The sequence below is a fragment of the Calypte anna genome, chromosome 12, assembly GCF_003957555.1.
Source record: "Calypte anna isolate BGI_N300 chromosome 12, bCalAnn1_v1.p, whole genome shotgun sequence".
Lineage (NCBI taxonomy): Eukaryota > Metazoa > Chordata > Aves > Apodiformes > Trochilidae > Calypte > Calypte anna.
In genome coordinates this window covers 1,430,281-1,448,910 of record NC_044258.1, presented here as the reverse complement: position 1 = coordinate 1,448,910, position 18,630 = coordinate 1,430,281, and positions in this window count along the sequence as shown.

The window sequence follows — 18,630 nt, the reverse complement described above, 5'->3', positions numbered from 1 at the left end:
AGGAATTCAACTCCTTTTCAGTCACTGATTTTCTTCGTATTTGCTTTATGCATGTTGTGTATCTGTTCTGGAATAGGACAGAAGGTTATATCATGGGGGTGAAAGAAAAAAGGCTATTACAAGGCTTGCTGTATCTGTGTGCTTTCCATCTGGAAAGGCTGAGAGACCTGGGGCTTTTTAGTCTGGAGAAGAGAAGACTGAGAGGGGATCTAATTAATGATCTAATGATCTAATTAATGATCATAAATATCTGAGGGCTGGGCATAAAGAAGGAAGGGACTCTTCTCACTTGTGCCTTGTGATAAGATGAGGGGCAATGGAGTCAAGAGAGAGCACAGGAAGTTCCACCTCAACATGAGAAAGAATTTCTTTACTGTGTTACAGAGCCCTGGAACAGGCTCCCCAGAGAGGATGTGGAGTCTTCTTCTCTGGAGACTTTCAAGCCCTGCCTGGCTGCATTTCTGAGTGACCTGCCCCAGTTTTGGTCCTGCTCTGGCAGGGGAGTTGGACTCAATGATCTTCAGAGGTCCCTTCCAACTCCTGACATTCTGTGAGTCTGGGGTACATGGAATGTCTTATGCAATAGAAATACAGCCCTAGTTATAACCCGACTCTGGGAAAAAAACCAAACCAAACCTATAAAGGAAATGACAAATCCACCAGTGGGGTTTGTGCAATTAAAATGGCAACTTATCTGTACAGTATTCCTGTTTTTAGCTCCCAGACTGCTTTACTCTGTAAAGCAAAAGCTGGCATCTTTAGGTCTTCTGTGCATCTCTAGTTTGGGTGCTTCTTTATAGTGATGTAACCCCAGGGATCTTTTAGTCATCAGAGAAGTGCTTTGCAGTTCCAGCATGACTTCTGTCTCCTCTGAGCTGCATCCTCAGCTCTGGGAATCTGACTGTTGCCTCATCACACCACATCTTGAGTGACAGTGGGGTAAACAGACTCAGCAAATCAGCTGTCATTCTGTGTGCTGGCAAGAGGCAGATCAGGTCAGCCAGAGAAGCAGCTGAACAGGAGCACACACACAGATTTTCTTGTGTCCTTGCCTTTTGACTGTGATGTAAATGAAGAGCACGGGTGCGCAGAGTGAGGCGAGAAGGTTTTCCAGCCTGGTAAAACGAGGTGTTTTGTCTTCCCACAAGTGCAGACTCCCAAGTGTTAAACCTCCTTTTCAATAAGGGCAATGTAGATATTTTATTAATGGTTATGCTAGGACTTGGTAGGTTTTGTTCTTGTAAGAAGTTACAAAAAGGAAGATAAACACCGGGTTATGCAGGAACACATCTGAGGAAGTAATTTCTGTTCCTTTTCAAAGAAGGCAACACAATAGACATAGGAACATATGTGAGTAATCTGTGTTTATTTCAAACGCTCAGCTCTAAAACCTGCAGTGATTTACATAGAGAGCACCAGGTTTAAATAGGCTGGAGCAAGAGGCAGCATCTTGTTAATCCCCAACCTGGCTGAGCTGCTCACTGAAATCAAGAGCAGACTTGGATTTCTCATTTTGTGGTAGCATGTGGGTTTAGGTGCATGCAAATCAGAGACCTCGCTTATGTTTTGATTGGTTTTGCTTAATTTTCTGAGATAAACTTTGTATTTTTATTTGTAAGGGTTATATTCAAACATGCAAAGATTGTTGTTGGCAAATCGTCAGTGATTTCCTGTAGTTAGTCTGGAGATTGTTCTGGGGAGAATTATCCTTGTAAGATTTCTGATTTTAAAAATAGGTTTAGAGATTACATAAGTTTTCAGAAGCACAGCAATTTCAAGTCTCTACTGTGTGAATTATTTCAGATGGCTCCACAAAAAATAACCAAGAAAGCCAATTCTCTTGTGCAGGAGGTGGCAATTGGCTTCTCTTGGAAGTATAAAGGAGTTGATTTGTATTAGAATCTTGGAAACAACTGGATTGCAGTTTTTGTTTCCTGGCAGATTTCATATGTCAAGTAAGTGCAGGGATTTTGATGTAATAGTTCCCCAAGATTAATCATCTTTGGCAAATCCCAGTGTATAAGATTTGATTGTGTTCAGATTATTGCACCTTGTGCACAACATGCTAGAGAACTGCTTAGTAGAGTTAGTGAATTTGGCTGTGTTACACAGGCCTGCTCAACAACAGCACAGGTTTTTGTACAACTTCTGACAAAAACTTGGGCAGTTTTATGATCCCATTTCAACCAGTAGAGGGAGAGGTTCAATTTTACTGGCTCATTTCTAGATGTATCCACATCTATGAAGATGTAATGAATGTCTTTTGGAATCTTTTGCTTGTCTAAAACTTGTGAGCCTGGTGTCAGGTTGAGCCACGTGGCTCTCTAGTACAGATGTGATGATAATTTGTGCTTGCTGATTTCCAGAAGTTCAGTTGTACCCCCAAAATTTAGAGGCTTCCCCAAACCAATTTGATGTAGAAGAGGGAATGAAAATATTGTAGTAAGTGTCTGATTTTTCTGTAGCAGTGTTTATTCCTGAAAGAATTACAAGCCAAGAGATCAATAAAGCAAAGTACCATGGAACTAGTTTGAAAAATGGCAGTAATCAATCTGTCTTGGCATTGTGGGGGTATTTCTTCCAAATGTCTCAAGATAGTTCTTCCAGAAGTTCTCCCCTAGACAATTACTGATAGGTTGGTAGGAAATGAACATAAGACTTGATTTCATTTTCAAATAAAAAATTTATAGTAAAAACCCAGATAATTCTGTGTTGTATCACTTTTTGAGAGGTATAACCAACAGAATGCTGATTGCTTTATCTAAGTGAAGAAAGGTGAAGAAAAAAAAGTGCTGAAAATATGTAAAATTTCTTCAGATTTCCATATCCCTGAAGTAGTTCTACTGACAAGAACAGTTGTTGGTTTTAGTCTTGTAATTTTCAAATCTGCTGGGAATCTGAAGTGAAAGGTGTCGTGCCTGGTGAATGCCTAATTAACAACAGCATAAACTGATTGAAACAGAATGTTTAAATCTAAAATGGTTCATGGTGCCTGTGGGCTGAGTTATTTTGGTGGAAGTCATTGCATACACCCCACCCCCAGACCTGGTTATGGTCTCTTCAAGAGCAGTTGTGAAGTTTCCTGAAGATGTTAGGTTTTGGAGCATTTCAGAGTTGGGGTCTTCTGATGTGGAAAAACCTGTGGAAACAGAAAGTTTGGGTTAAGCCCTCTATTAGTTTGATTTAATTTGAGAATCGAGCAGGTCTTTTCTCTGTCTAGAAGTATATTCTTAGTCTATAGAATTATTTTCACACTTTGTTTTGCTCATCATTAATTATATAGTGAGGTTGGGTGGGTGGGTTTTTTCCCTACAAAGTGGAACAGGCTCCATTTGAGAAAGTAATAAAAATCCAGCATTATGGTCTGGATGACCAGGTGTAGGCCTGGGCTGGGAAATAAAAGTGCAATTTGACATTTTCACCCCACCACTGGCCTCTTGCTGGAATTGCTGGCTGAAAGGAGCAGCAGGTAGCATGGGAAGCCCCCCCTTTGGTAGCAGGGTAGATTTATGCTGAGCTAAAATTGCTGGGTAATTGCAGACAAATGGTGTGGTTTGGTTGAGGGACTTAAAACTAAGATGCTAATCTAACAGCAAGGTACTAGTGAGAAAGGCAGAGCCTGGAGCTGGGGGAAGAGGCTTTTGCTGCTCCACTTGTGCTGTGCTGCTGCTGCTTGTGTGACCAGGCTGCTCTGATGTTAAACTTCCAAAAAAAAGTGTACTTTCCTTACTTTGCCTCTCCAAATAGGCTCCATGTAGTCTGCAGGTTAAATAGAGGGTCAGCAGATTATGTATTTCTGTCTGGTATCCATTACTCAGTATATATTTACAGCTGAAAAAGGTACATAGAGAAATGCAGATTGACCTAAGGCTAACACCAGACAAAACTGACATTAATTATCAGATTTTTTTTTTTTTACACCAAGGATGTGTTTGTTTTATTTTTTTGTTTCAAAAAGGGAAAAAAAAGAAAAAAAAGAAAAAAAAGAAAAAAAGGAAAATTCAAGATCTTACTACAACATCCAGAAAATTTACATCTGTTATGTAGTTAGTGAATAAATGGTGGTCATATTCTCCAAGGGAAGATCTCACTGACAATGCTTGCTGTCAGCCTCTTTACAAAAACACCTTTCCCAACTCAGTTGTCTCTGCTGATCTCCATCACTGTGGTAAAGAGATGAGGAGGGAGTTGCTCCCAAAACAGGCAAGTAATTTGCTGGAAATAGATTTGAGATCCACACATTTGATTACAAGGAGAAATCAAGCTGAGCTAGTGCACTCTGTGCAACCCAGGTCTGTGTTCTCTGCAAGAGACATGGTTAAAATCAGCAAACAATCATGCTCTGTAGCAGCTGAGACATCCAGATGGTCTCAGTTTATCCCTCATTAAAACACATTTCAGTGTTCCAATCTTTAGATAAAGATAGGCTTGAATAGCTCCGGCAGGGCCCATATCCTAAAAGAAAGGTCACAGGCATTTAGGCATCACAGAAAATGCACCTCAGAGCACCCCTTTGTGGGGCTTGTACCCCAGTTTGCAAACTGGGAAACTGGGCAGGTCTGAGGGAGAGCCCTCAGGACAGGTCTTTCCCTGCCCTTTTGATGTTCCAGAGGCTCTTGGTGCCTTGCACTGGTGTACGTGGCCATCAGCTGCAGGCACAGACTTTTTGCCTTCCTGCAGCTACTTGGACTCTCCAGTTTGACTGCTGTGCTCCTGATAAAATTTCTTGCACCCTCCTCACTGCAGGGTGAGGATCCAAGTGAGTGCTGCAGGAGGTGTCCTTGGAGTTAATGCTGCTCCTGGGAGACCCAAGAGAGCATCTGCACCTTCTCTTCCTGCCATCAGCTGGAAAAGGAGAGAAAAGAAAAGCAGCTGGGATGATCTGATCCATGTGTCAGATGGCCACTGAGTGCCATGTTACTCATCTCTTACTTTCCATCTCCCCTCATTTGCCAGGGAATTAATGAGGACCCCAGTTGTGCTGAAATTTGAGTATCTGCTGAAGGGCTTTGCTGGGTAGGAGTCTGTGTATCCTGCAGCTAATTATGTCATTAATTTATTATCTAGTGATGACCAACAAGAGAATTGCTGAGAATGATTCAGAACCTACGTGGATATTCTTAAAGTATTTGTTTACTGGATTCTGATAACTCCTTATAATTACTCTGTAGCCACGAGGAGCCCATCTATAGAGTTACAATTAAGGTATTCTTAGAGAAAAGTCCTATTTCTTACTTGTTCAGCTGATTTTTTCCCCCCCATATATGCAGAGTTTAATAGATGCAGAGTGGGAAGATTAATCTTTCTTCCCCCTCACATCTCCTAATGAAGAAGCTACAGCTTTCTAGTTTGAAAAGAGAAAATTTTCTTTTTAAGTTGCTATTAATAGCAGAGAAAATTAAAAGCTCATCATGGTTAGGATGAGATCCCAATTGAAGTTGACAAGGAAGAAGATATTTAATAAAAGTACCAGGCATGATGATGGCTTTAAAATAAATCTGTGTGTTAATAGCTAAATGATGAGGTGATAATCTGATGGGCTATTTTAAAATGTGTGTATAGGAGGATTTTTCTGATGGCCCTCATAGAAATGTATGGTTGTTAGTATGTCCTGTCCTAACAGGGTTGGGTTTTTTGTGGGTTTTTTTTGGCTAATTGTTTGATTTTTAGGTTGGGCAGCAACATTTGACATAGCTGTGATCACTTTTTATCCATCAATTGATGTCTGCTGCTGTTTTATCAGCTTATTTTTCTGAGCCACCAGCTAGGATAATGTGCTGGAGGGAAAATTATACCCTACATCAGTGGTTTTGTTGCAGCATGTTGTACATTATTGGTAATTTGAATGCACCCAGCTAAAAATAGAAAGGTTAAGTAGTATTCCAAATGTTGCTGCTGTGAAGCAGAAAAAGAGTAGTGTCTGTACCATATATACTTTTGAGGGAAGAGTGGTTTATTTTGTTCTTCCCCTTTCAAAACTGCTTGCTGAAATGAATGCTTTCTTTCAAGCTGCATGGCAAGAACAGAGTGGTTTTGCTATTTCTCTCCCTCTACTCTTTTTCTTCTTTCTGATGAATTGTTAGAATAAATGAGCCCTGGTATGAGGTGGCTTTTGTGTATACATCTGCCTGGCTTCCTCTGGGATGGCTGGCATGGGCTGTGCCACTTGGAAGGAATTGCAGTCAAATGGTGCTGGTTGCCCTCTCCCCAATCTCTCACCTCTCATGCAGTCACTTCAGTCCCTTCCTTTATTTTTTCCTCTAATGGTGTTAAATGTGTCTGATCTTTCTCAGATTTTTCCAGTGGAAAGGGGTGATGCTGTTGTTGTGGTCGATGGATTCACACACCGAGGATCTGTGATTTCTGCAGTTTTGTGATTTCATTTCCAGAAGAGCTTCTTTATTCTCTGTTTATGAGAACAATTTATGAAAGCAGCAAAAACTGTGTATTTTGCCAGAGCTGACTGATCCACGGATACTTTTATTCCTTGCTGAATGTCCTATTTAAAACCACCGCAGAACATCACTGGATGTCTTTCAGATAATGCCCTCTGAGGTTTAAAACCTCCTTTTTGACTGCTCTCTTTCTCAAGAGTGACCTTGGCTGACAGTTCCTATTGTACAACTAAGTCCTGGGGGGCTTTCTTTTTTTCTCTCTGATCCTTTCACATGGATTTACGTGGTGCTGACTTATCTCTCCAGTAGCTCTGCTTTTATTTCAGTGCAGTTAAGACGTTCATAGTTCTAAATCACTTTGGAGGACATATGTTTGTATTTGATTTTCTTCTAGATTAGAAAAATCATGGTAGATGTTAGATTTACTGGTGTGTGAATGTTTTCCTTACCTTGCCCCTGATTGCAGGACAATCACATCTGGTTTTCATGGCAGGTGACAGGAATAAACCAGCTAATGACCTGCAGGCTGGATGAGCTGGAGGGGATCTGAGCTTCTCTTTTGGGTAGGGAGTGGAGCACAGGGTTCTTCATTCTCTTCCAGCTCTTCAAAACCTAAAAAATGGACTTTAACTAAATAATATTTTCAGCTTGATATTACCTGCAACATCTGCCTCTGCTCACAGCTGAGAGGTTTGCCTTTGAAGCTGGAATTCGGTGCTGTCAAGGTTTGGATCTATGTTTAGTAACAAAGAGGTAATTTCATCTTTTTAAAGAGAGTTCTTATAATGCTGGGTGTTTTGGTGTGACTATAGAATTTTATCAGGTGGATTTTTTCTGACCAGAATACAAAGCCATGATTTTGAAGAAAGATAGCTTTTGGGTTCTACCACAGAACTCGTTTTCTACAAGATGTAGCAAAGCTGAAGGGTTATTTTTCTTTTAATTCCAGTCCTTGCATTATTGTGGCATAAAGGAGATGGAAACAGATGCAAGTTTTGTAGGAACTTAATTCTAATAAGCATACTGTTATGGTTACTGGTAACTTCATTTTTCAGTAATGTGGAATCTCTTAAAGTTTGATTTTATTTTGTTATACTTTTACAGGCTGCCTTTGAATCCTGAGTCATTGATGGGTATGTTCAGGCATGCCATGTAATATACAGGCTTGGCTTTTTATACATTTTAACTGTTTTTAGAGGCAGGTAAAGTGCTCATGGGATTTATTTTGACATAGTTCCTTTTGAGATGTAGAGGCTTGAAGAAAAAAAAAATCCTGTGGTATTGTCAGTAGTGGGACAGGAATTGCTGGGGATTTTCTTAGGGATTGCTGTGAAACCAGAGAGGAAATGGGTGTCTGTGGGAAGTGCTGGGGTAAGGCAAAGGGAAGTGAAAAACCTCCCTTAGAAGTGGAGAGGATAAAGAGAGGCTGTGGCCAGGGTGGCAGGGACATTGTGTTCTCTGCAGGGAAGTGCTGGTCCCCTGGGGAAGGGGAAGGGGAAGGGAGGCAGCAGCTGGGAAGCGAGAAATCCAGGATGCTGGTGATGGTGGGAGTGTGAGGAGCAGAGCTGAAGGCACTGATGGAACTGGGGAGGAAGCAGAGGGAATGGAAGAGCAGTGTCAGGGGAAGACAAAGCTTTCATAGCTTGGGCAGTTTTAACAGGTCTGTGTGGGACTGACTGGTGGGGATGTGGAGCTGGGATCTGCTGATGTCTGTGCCCTGCTGGGTGAGAATAGCTGCTTGCTTAAAAACCCTGCCTGCCAAAATGGAAATACTCAGATGGCTGATGGCCTTCTGCTGTGTATAACCATTCTCTGGCTCTATCCAAGCAAAGTGGAAATGGTCCCTTGCCTTGAAGCACACAGGCAGGAAGACCAACAAAATCTGCCTTTGATACTCCTTAATTGCATCAAATGCAGATTTAGTTACAATTAGGTCTCTTTGCTCTTGTTTTGGGGAGCTGCATGCTACCAAAAAACGAAAATAGCCTGGTCTTATGTGAAAATAATAAAAAAAAAAAAGCCAAAAGAATTTTTTTTTCTTTAAGAAACACATGAAACAGTTCTTCTTACTGTTAACTAAAAGAAAATACATACTCAGAAAAATAGATTCTAGCACCCAGTTTTCATTTACAGCCATTATGGAGAATAGTGCATGTGAAAAATGTCTCTGTTTCAGTTCTACTAGTATATATTTCTATGAGATCATTAAATAACAATGTATTGTATTTTGTATTTTTTTTAACCAGGTAATACTGTTTCATGTTTTGTTCTTCATATTTCATAATTCTGCTTATGAAAGTTGCATTTTCTGAAACTCATTAACAACCAACAGTGCTGCACTGAAACCCTCAATATTTATTTTTATGTCTTACTAGTAAAATCAGCTGCCTCTGGGGGCTGAAGGTTGGGCTGCACATGCAGACTGCAACTGAAGTCTGGTTTGGGTGGTTTTTTGTTTTTTTCATTTTTTTCCTCTCCTCCCCATGGCCCAGCTGTTTCTCATGGAGATCTGGATCATGCTCCAGCATTTCATCTGCTCAACAGCCAGCAGCTGAATGACAACACTGATCTCTGACTTCAGCTGCAGCTGTGTTTGCTGCTTCTCCTGACTGCCTGGCCCAATTGTGCCTAGAGTAACACCTGAAAAATATAAGGAGAGAGCATCTCCCCCTGCAGAAATGGACTCCTTGCCCTCAGTTTTGAAGCCACTCTTAAGTAAAAGACATTGTTATCCATGGGAGTCTCAAATAGAGCATTTTTGGGTAACTACAGCAATCTGCTCCCATTTGGGTATGGCAGTGCTGTGGCTCTCCTGTCTTTTGTCTGGAGTTCTGTGAATATGCTCTGAATTTTCTTCTTACAAAGAGGGACGTGGCCAGCAGTGCTCAGCTCATCCTCTTTCCTGCTGATGGTTGGTTGAGTGACATGGGAGGTGCTGGCAAATGACAGAAAAACTAGGATAGCAAGCCCTGGTTTTTCTTTTCTCTGAGTAGTTTCCCTTGGGTTGCTGCGTAGACTCTGGAACTTTCTTAGGGATGCTGGTGTCAACACTGATCATTCCACCGTGGTTTGGAATGAGATGTTAAAAAAGGGGAAGGTCTTTTTTATGAAGAATGTTTGGATTTGATGTTGTCCATGGTGTGCACATGTTGCAAAATATCCCTGGTCTGTTCTGGAAGAAACCATGGCACCTCCTAAGTAATCATCCATTCCAGGAAAGCTGCTGGTGGAACAGGTGCTTTGAGCAAAGTCATCACCCACTGGGACTTTGATATGCTGGATGTAACTTTTGTCCTCTTTTTCCTTTAGGAATTGCTAACTTTTTCTCAGCTAGAAAACCCATCGACCTGTATGCCATGTTTATTTTTTGACTCTGGTTTCCTTGCTGCAGTTTGACATAATGCAAAGAGAGATTCCAGCTGAGCAAGCGAAGTTTGGTTTGGTCCTTTAACCTCTAGAATTCATAACAGAACACAATAAAATGTGTTTTGCTGCAGCTAGCAGGTTCTGGATCTCCTGCTTTTATTCCCTGTTATCCTACAGATCCATACTTACAAAAACCATGACAACAGTCAACGTTTCAGTAAAATGAAACCATCAAAATTACAATTCATGTCAATTTGTGCTCTTCCACTTTGCTTCCTTGCAAGCATGGATGAGCTCTTCTTGCTTCCATCTAAATCAGGAAAAGGCTTCCATTTATCTCCACCTCATTAAAAGAATATTAAAACTCTGGCTTCCTCACAGTATCTGAGACTCCTGTTCTGCCAAAATTCCAACCAGTACTGGAAGTATTTCTGCTACCACATCAGAACTCTCAGAACAGTTGATGGAACCCCCAAGGTGTTGGGTTTGAGGAGGGCAGATGTCAGCTCTAGATAGGATTTGCTTAATTAATCTCGATTTTTAATATTAGAAGTTTCTGTGAAGCATTGTGGGGAAAAAAATATGTACCTAGCAGGAAAAATGGCTGCTTCTACCTTAGTATTATAACCTTGTGCTTGTCTTACGGTGGGGAGATAGAGAGGCTGCTTAATATTTCTATAATGAATCAGTTACTAATGGATTAAAAAAATAAATGAAGAACCAAATTCAGTGTCCCTTCTGAAATGAGAGTGGATAAAAGTCAAATCTTGGAAGTGTGAGGTGGAGTAGGACTGTCAGCTATATTTAATCAGTCTCTAGCAAGCTGAAGATGCTTTTCTGGAATGAAGTTAGATAACCTGTTTCTTTTAAGATATTCTGGAGAATTTGCTGATTAAAATGAGACATAATCAGATACCAGGCTCCCAGACTGTAGAAGCACAGACTTCTCAAAATCCCTAGAACTTGCATGCTTCAAGCTGGTATCTTCTGGATGCTGAAGCTCACGTGGTAATTCAGTTTCTAGACTGAAGAAATCCCTTCCAGCTTCAGCCAGTCTTATGATTTGCTTGTAATATAATATTTAGTATTTGCTTTTAATAATTTGCTTTTATGAAGCTGCTAAAAAACATCTGAATTGGAGTCTGAATTTAATTTTTTTTTTTTTTTTAATATACTGAGTTCTTATCCTTGTCCCCTGGGTTAACAGTACTGTAATGGAGAATGGTACAACATCATTTTTGCCAAAAAAACACACCCCGAAACGAAACAGGGGGTGGGTGGAGACCCAGAAAAGGCAGCTCAGGAGATCTCAGCCTGGATGTGCTCCCAGCTCCATAACTGATGCAATAATCTCTGCTGGACCCTGCATCTTAGCTGATTTAGATTTTTTTTTTTTAGATTTAGATTATTTTTTTCCACATCTGTTTCACTTAATGATGTCTGAGTAGCTTTTTTTTCCCAGCTGTGTTTTTGATTAAATTGATCCCATAGTTTGGGAGCTGGCCTTGCCTGTGCTGTGCTGGGGGTCTGTCTGAAATCCTGGCAGCTACACCTGAATTTTCTGAAGCTCATGTGCATGCAGAACGGGTCCCTAAAGGTTCAGTGCCAGAAGTGCAGAATACGAGTTGTGTTGGGATGGAGTGAATGAGAGAAACCAAATAACCTCTTTGCAGTTGAGAGCCGAGGGAGAACAAACCCCTAATGCAAAATAACCTTTGCTATAGCACTGACAGAACAAGATACATCCTCGTTAGTAGGAGCAAGCAAGGAGAGAGGGGTTTTAGAAGCTGGGAGGGAGGGTGCTGGGAGCAGCTTTTCCAGCTTTCCCTGCCCTTGGGGCTGATCCTGCCCGGATCCTTGCGATGGGCGGAATAAAGGGGGTTGGGTTTGCTATGGCAGCCCCGCTCCGGGGAGCAGCGGTAAAGAGAGGGAGCTGTGGTGTCAGAGGAGGAAGGGTTTCATCTGCAGGGCCTGATCCGGCCCCCCAGAAGCCATCGATGGAGTCCTTTGGTTGGCTTTAATGGGGGCGAATTGATCCCTTGAACAGGGTTTTTGTGCCCGTCGGGAGTTGGTTTGTTTGGCTTGGCTGGGAGCGTTTACACGAGTAACGGGATCAAGTTGTCTGCTGAGGAACTGCAGCAGGGCACTGGAAGGGGTTTGTTTCACTAGGGTTATTTTTGGGTTTCCCTCGGCGTGCTGGAGAAGGATTTCAGCCAGTTTCTGAAGTTTCAGTCTGTTTGTTGAAAGTTGGAAGTAAATAGGCTCGTTGCATAAGTGAAGTTAATGATACCTTCTGCCTCTTTGAAGGAAGATTTTTTTGTGACAGTGCCTTTTTTGCCTTCAAGTAATCAACCCTATCTTAACAGGAGGCTTGGAATAATTTTTATTTATCCTGCCTGATAACAAAAGTGGTACAAGGCCAGCCTGATTGGTGGCCTGATTACTGGAGTAATACTGAACAGACTGGGGAAAAAATAAAGTTTCTTTAGAGGTTAGTTGCCTGTGATCTTATTTTATTTTTTTCTTCTTCTTTTTTATTTCTAATTCTGTATTATAATTTAACTTTATTGCCTTTATGTTGTCATTTTATAAGGGGAAATATATTTCTCTCTGAGAGTGACAACTGAATGAAGCATCACAGAAGAAATTCTTACTTTTTTCTGTAGGTGGGCTGTGCAAATGTCTCTTTCTTGTGTGCTCATCCTGAGTAAATTATGCACAAGTTAAAATAATGCAATTTGAAATTCATTAAGAAATGAAGTGATGAAGTCAGAATTATTTTCAGACAACACTAAGCTAACAAAGTTCCATTTCTCTTTGTTCATCTTGGTGTCTTGGTATTAAATGAAAATTTCACACTTCTGAAGGTGCCAACCTGCTTTTATTTGAATGGTGTTTTTCCTTAGTGCCTCCTCTGTTCTGTGCATTCCTGACAATTAAACTTCAAAGTCAGTGTTTATGTTAAGAGAGTGTGAGTTTGAGCATCTTTGGGTGTGTTAGATTAGCTTGGTTGCCTGCTTGGGTAGAGAGTTCCCAAAAAATGAATTCCCAAATGGATGGAGAGAACAAGGAATTGGATAACGTGGTGCAGCTGGGCCACACTCCATGTATTTCATCCATCTGGAGACTTGTGCAGAGCAGATTATGGGTTTCTGTCATTCTGCCCCTGTGCTCAGCCCTGGTGAGGCCACAGCTTGAGTCCTGTGTCCAGTTCTGGGCCCCTCAGCTCAGGAAGGAGATTGAGGTGCTGGAGCAGGTCCAGAGAAGAGCAAGGAGGTTGTGAAGGGATCCAGCAGAATTCCTGTGAGGAAGGGCTGAGGGAGCTGGGGGTGTTGAGGCTGGAGAAGAGGAGGCTCAGGGGAGACCTCATCACTCTCTCCAACTCCCTGAAAGGAGGTTGGAGCCAGGGGGGGTTGGGCTCTTTTTCCCAGGCAACTCTCAGCAAGACAAGAGGGCAGGGTCTCAAGTTGTGCCAGGGGAGGTTTAGGTTGGAGATGAGAAAGAATTTCTTTCTGGAGAGGGTGATCAGGCATTGGAATGGGCTGCCCAGGGAAGTAGTGGATTCTCCGTGTCTGGAGATCTTTCCAAAGAGCCTGGATGTGGCACTGAGTGCCATGGGCTGGGAACCACGGGGGGAGTGGATCAAGGGTTGGACTTGATGATCTCTGAGGTCCCTTCCAACCCAGCCAGTTCTATGATTCTATGATTCTTTCTTGACTGCTCTCACCTTGCTGCTCTGAGTTTTTCATCCTCTGCAGGATGCTGTCAGCCTGTTGTTACCCACACCTCATGGCAGAGTTTGAGAAACTCAAAAAACCCCATCTCTTGGATGATTTTGCTCAGGCCTAAGGGGAAGGTCCCTTCAGTCTGCTTCTTATCCCATTTTATCAAGGAACGGTAACAAATACAGATCCATCTGACTAAATACCTACTGCTCACTAAAATGTGATGCTTCCAGCACTATTTCCCTCCCTTAATTCTCTGTAGGTCCCAAGAAACCAGCTAGCATTATATCTACAGCCGGATGATAATCCCAGTGGAACAGTAATACTTCATACAGAATGGTGGGAACTGCTCATTCCCTTAGGGGAGTTAATTAATTAATTTCCCTCTGCTAATTCAGGGGGACCCAGATCTGTGTCCCTGTTTCCCAGTTGCTTGCTGAGTGAGTGGTTCCTGGGTGCTGCTGCTCAGCCTCCTCCAGCCCACTAAGAAGTTGCTCCCTTCTTGTCCTTCCTCCTGCAAAGCAGGCAGATTCTGAGAGCAGAGTTATCATCATCTTAAGAGTTAAGAGGAAACAGCAAAATTATGAACATATCCTGAATTTTTGGAGTTGTTCTTTGTCTGGACCTTTCAGGGCCATGAAATGCAAGCCCCGTGATTCTGATCTGGTGAAATCTGGTTTGTTACCTTGCTACAGATTTTTCTGCCAACAAAAGGCCAAATGGAATCAGGTGTCAGAATACATGGTGGTGATACCTACTTAGAAATCATTCTAACACCCTGTGACAATATTTACAGGCTTCCAAGATGAGACTTTTCCTGATTAGGGAAATCAAAAAATAGTTTTCCCAGCAGGCCTGTGGTTAGCTCATCCAAAATGCTTGTGTTTTAGTTGGCAGGCATTTCCTTTAAGCAGCTAAATGAAAAATATTTCACTTGGGCTCTACAGCTCTAGAGGAATGGAAGCCTGTTCCCCAGGACACAGCCACTCTGGAAAAAAAAAAAAACAAAAACAAGAAAAACCCTAAATGATTCAAGTTTATAGTGCACTAGCATAAGAAAAATCCATGGGATCTTTAAAAAAACAGAACAAATTCCAGAGCAAGGTGAAGACTTACATTCTGACTTTTCGGGTTAATATTTTGCTTGGATTTTTCTAGGATGTGAAATCTTTGCTACCTGCAGTGCATCTAGGTAGGCCCCTCTTGTCTTTTGACCACACTATACTGCTTTTTTCAAACTTTTTTTTCAAACTTTTTAACCCAAATTTCTGGTTTCCAAAGCTTGTTCCAGAAGCATTGCTAAGAACCAATAAAAATAAATAACCTGCATTAAAAGTTGGTGCTTTTGTCTGGAAGGACCACAGAACTTTGTGTTATTCAGTTACTGAAGTTCTTTATTTCTCTCTGCTGAAGATGCCCGTGGAGGACTTGTTCCTCCAGAAGTCGTCACTGGAAGTGGTGAGACCAAATGTGCAGAAGTTTGAGGGGTAACTGGTGGTCTCCTGGAGTGGTGTCAGAAGCTGTGCTCTCAGGGGTTGGCTCTGTGTGGCCTGGGAAGCATTTGGTTCCAAATCAAAACCATTGAAGCACACTGTAGATGATGCTCTTCAGACTGAAAGAGCTTGAACAGACCTTGGGCTCAAGAGGTTGAGAAATTTTGGCATGGAAGGGACTCAGGACTCCTCTGAAAAGGAGAAGTCATAGAGTTCCCTGGCGATTTCCCTCCCCCAGCAGCACTTTCTGCTGCTAAAACTTGGCGTTTGCTCGGCTGGTGGCATTTTTTTCACCGAATTTACACACCCATATTAGTTAGAGATCAGTTTCAAGTTTAGAAGTGCCTCTTCCTCTTGAGGCTGTGTCTGGATCTGCAGTTCTTAAGAGGCAAAAGAAGGTTTGGTCATGGAGGCACTGAGGGCAGTGACACTGTCCCTCAGTCATGGCAGTCAGTTTGGTTACAAACCTACAGGTTTTTTAAGATCAGGCTTTCTCAGTAGTTCACACAGATGGCATCCATATATCAAACATATCAGTGGTTTGAATGGGTTTTATAAAACAACCCTTTCCCTAACCTTCCCCAAAACCAGCAAACAAGCAGTCAAAAAACCCAGCCCCCCCCACACCTGGTGAAATATTTGGATTTCTTGTAGAGGAGACACTGATTTCCACCCACTTCTCATAACCTGATCCATTTTGGAGATGCAAAGCCTGGACCCTCACTGATAGGGGGGTCCCACATGCCAGTCTCAGGTTTTCTGTTCCTCAGCACTTGTTGAAGGAACAGGGACCACTGGAGAAGGGTGAGGCTGTCATGTGTCAGTATCTAACCAGGTCTGCACTGGGCAGGGATGCTGGGCTTCTCCAAAAAGAGATTCAAGGCTTGAGGGGAGCCAGAGGATGAGAGAGGTGCCTTCCCAGTGAATAATGTTAGTGATGCTCTGTGCTTTCTGTATTTACCATCTGCCTTTCAGAAACCTGAGGTGGTGTTTCCCAGGCACTGTCACATGGGGTGGATCGTGACAAGCAGAAATTCTGAGTGATTTGTCTTAAAATCACTGAAGGAATCATAAAATTCCTATTTGTTGATTAATATTTAGTTGAAGGTGAAATAAAAAATTAAGCAGGCAAATGACTCAAGCATGCTAAGTAGCAACAGCACTGTCTGGATGTGGCTGGAAAAGGACAATGAATTTCTAAGAACAGGAGTAAACACATTAATGTGTAGTGATGGCACAGTGAGCCAAAGGAGATGCTTTGCTTCAGTGTGGTGGGGACATTCCACAGGAAAATCATGCAGAAGACATTTTCTATACTGAGTGTGGTACCTTTGGCATCATTAATAATTATATCAGTAGATGGTTCTCCTCAGAACATACTAGTATTTGCCTTTTCAGTGTGTTCTTGTGAATAGTTTAAGAAGAAATATATTTTATTAGAGAGGTGTTTTAAAAGCCCGCAGGACCAGCAGAGCTTTGTATGTCGTGTGAATGGTGTATTAGTTTGGGGTTTTTCCCTTTGTTTTCTAACATCCTGGCTGTTTTAGCTATCCAGTGTCCAAACCCTTGCAGAGTGCTTACCTCAGAAATAGATTCTTTTTTTTGCCCACTGGAAGTAAACAGCACTCTGTCATTTTAACTATTCATTATTATTACTGATGCCTCGTTTTTCACGATGTTTTTTCTGGGTATGTGTTTTGATGTGGCTGTCAGTAGCAACTTCTCATAGATGAAACCAGAGTCTGGACTGCTGATTTCAGGTAAGGGGGGCATAAAATCAGTGGAGGTTGTGGTGATTCAGTGCCTCTTGGGATAAAGTCTGTTTTACTGGACATCTGTGACATTTCTATCCTGCATTTTTTTTCAGAATAGTGCTACAGGCTGATGTTATTTTTATTCAGCACTCTGATCCATCCTGCTTAAAAACTAAGCAATAGTGAGTAGGGTCTTTTCTGCATGCTATGCATAAGCAATTATTTAGAAGTGAATTGATCCTGTGACCACTGTCCAGCATGCAGTCAGGGAAAGCTGAGTGGTTTTGACAGCAGAATAAATCTCCTCCCTGGCTATTGCTTGGCAAATAAATGCCCTTTTTAATAATGACTTCCAGTTTCTCTTTAACTGTATGAAGCATTTTGTGCTGAAATTCCTCTCCTGTGAACTTGAAAAGCAGCGTGTGAAATGAAGGTTGGCAGAAGTTCTTAGCAGTAGGATGTGTCAATAAACAGGATGAGCAGAAGCAGTGTGTAGCAGCTGGCTGCTGGTTTAATTGCAGTCTCTAATATTGTAGGGAAACTCTGGTACTACCTTTCTTTTCCCCTCCACAGAACTCAAAGGCAGGTTGCTTTTTTATCTGTAAATGAGAGGGTACAGGTTCTGTTTGCCTAACTGAGGAGGGTGCAGTAGAGAGCTCCAAAGCAGGTAATGCCACTGTGGGTGTTAGTGGGTGCAGTTTGCCTGGTCTTCCACGTGTTGGAGCAGTGGCAGTGCTCTCAGATCTGGGGAAATGCCAAACCTGGGTTTTTATGTTAAATACACACGGACAGGAGATGAAAATTGTTGCTGAGGTACAAAATTGGTGCTTGGAATTGTGCTTGTACTTAATTCCACTGTGTGTTGCTGTACCCAGACAGTACAAAATGTGCACTTTGGCTGCAGCAGGGTTGTCACTCTTCAGGCTGACAGTGGGATCAAAAGATCTTTTGTATTAAGAGAAACCTATTCTGAGACCTATAGATTAGGCAGTGTGCATACACTCACCCTCTTGAGGCAGAAAAAGAAACCTTTAATCTCTCTTAAAACTCTGCCAAATGTAAAAGGTGGTTTCAGCAGTGCTTAAGCCAGCTTCCTTAGAGTATGGGAAGGAGAAACAGGTTTTAAAGGCTGGTTTTAGCTACTGTCTACCAGATGGTCCAAATGTGACTTATTCAACACTGCACATGGTGGGGGGGAAAAAAAAAAAAAAAAAGAAAAAGAAAAATCAGAAAAATCCCACCACCAGACCCTGGTTGGTGTGTGTCTGCTCTGTGCCCACCACCTGCCTTGGAACAGGCATGGCTCTGCCTGACCACACCAACATCCACAAGTGTTGGGTGTCTTTTCTGGGCTGAGCTTCACTTTCACAGAAGGCGAGGCTGCAAGATGTAATGTATTTAAATGTATTCAGAATTGGTAATGGTAACTCTAGTTTTTCTGCCCGTTTTACTGTCTTTGTGCTCAAAAAACCAATTGTACTTTAAGCCATTATGGAAACTGTTAGTGTTGAACTGATTTTTCTTACCTGGTAGCCTTTATGGGAGAGTCTTTGTTCCTGTCAGGTGCAAGGCTGATGTGGCTGTGTGAGCCAGAGCACACACTGGAGGTGCATCCAGCATGCTGGACTAATCGCTTACTTATTAATATTCATGAGTCAGCTCATTTAGTGCGTGCTCTTAGAGTAAGCAACACTGCTATTGGTGCTGTGGCTGTAGAGAGCTTTATCTGAGGCAGAGCTGGTGTTATCCTGGTTATAGATGCTAGCTCTGACTACCTGCAGCATTTCACAGGACATCTGTACTGTGTTTCTGCAGAGCTGTTCCCACATGGCAAGTCAGTCTGCAGCGATGGAGAGAATAAATTGGAAATCCCCTTGGTAAAGCGTTATTACACACT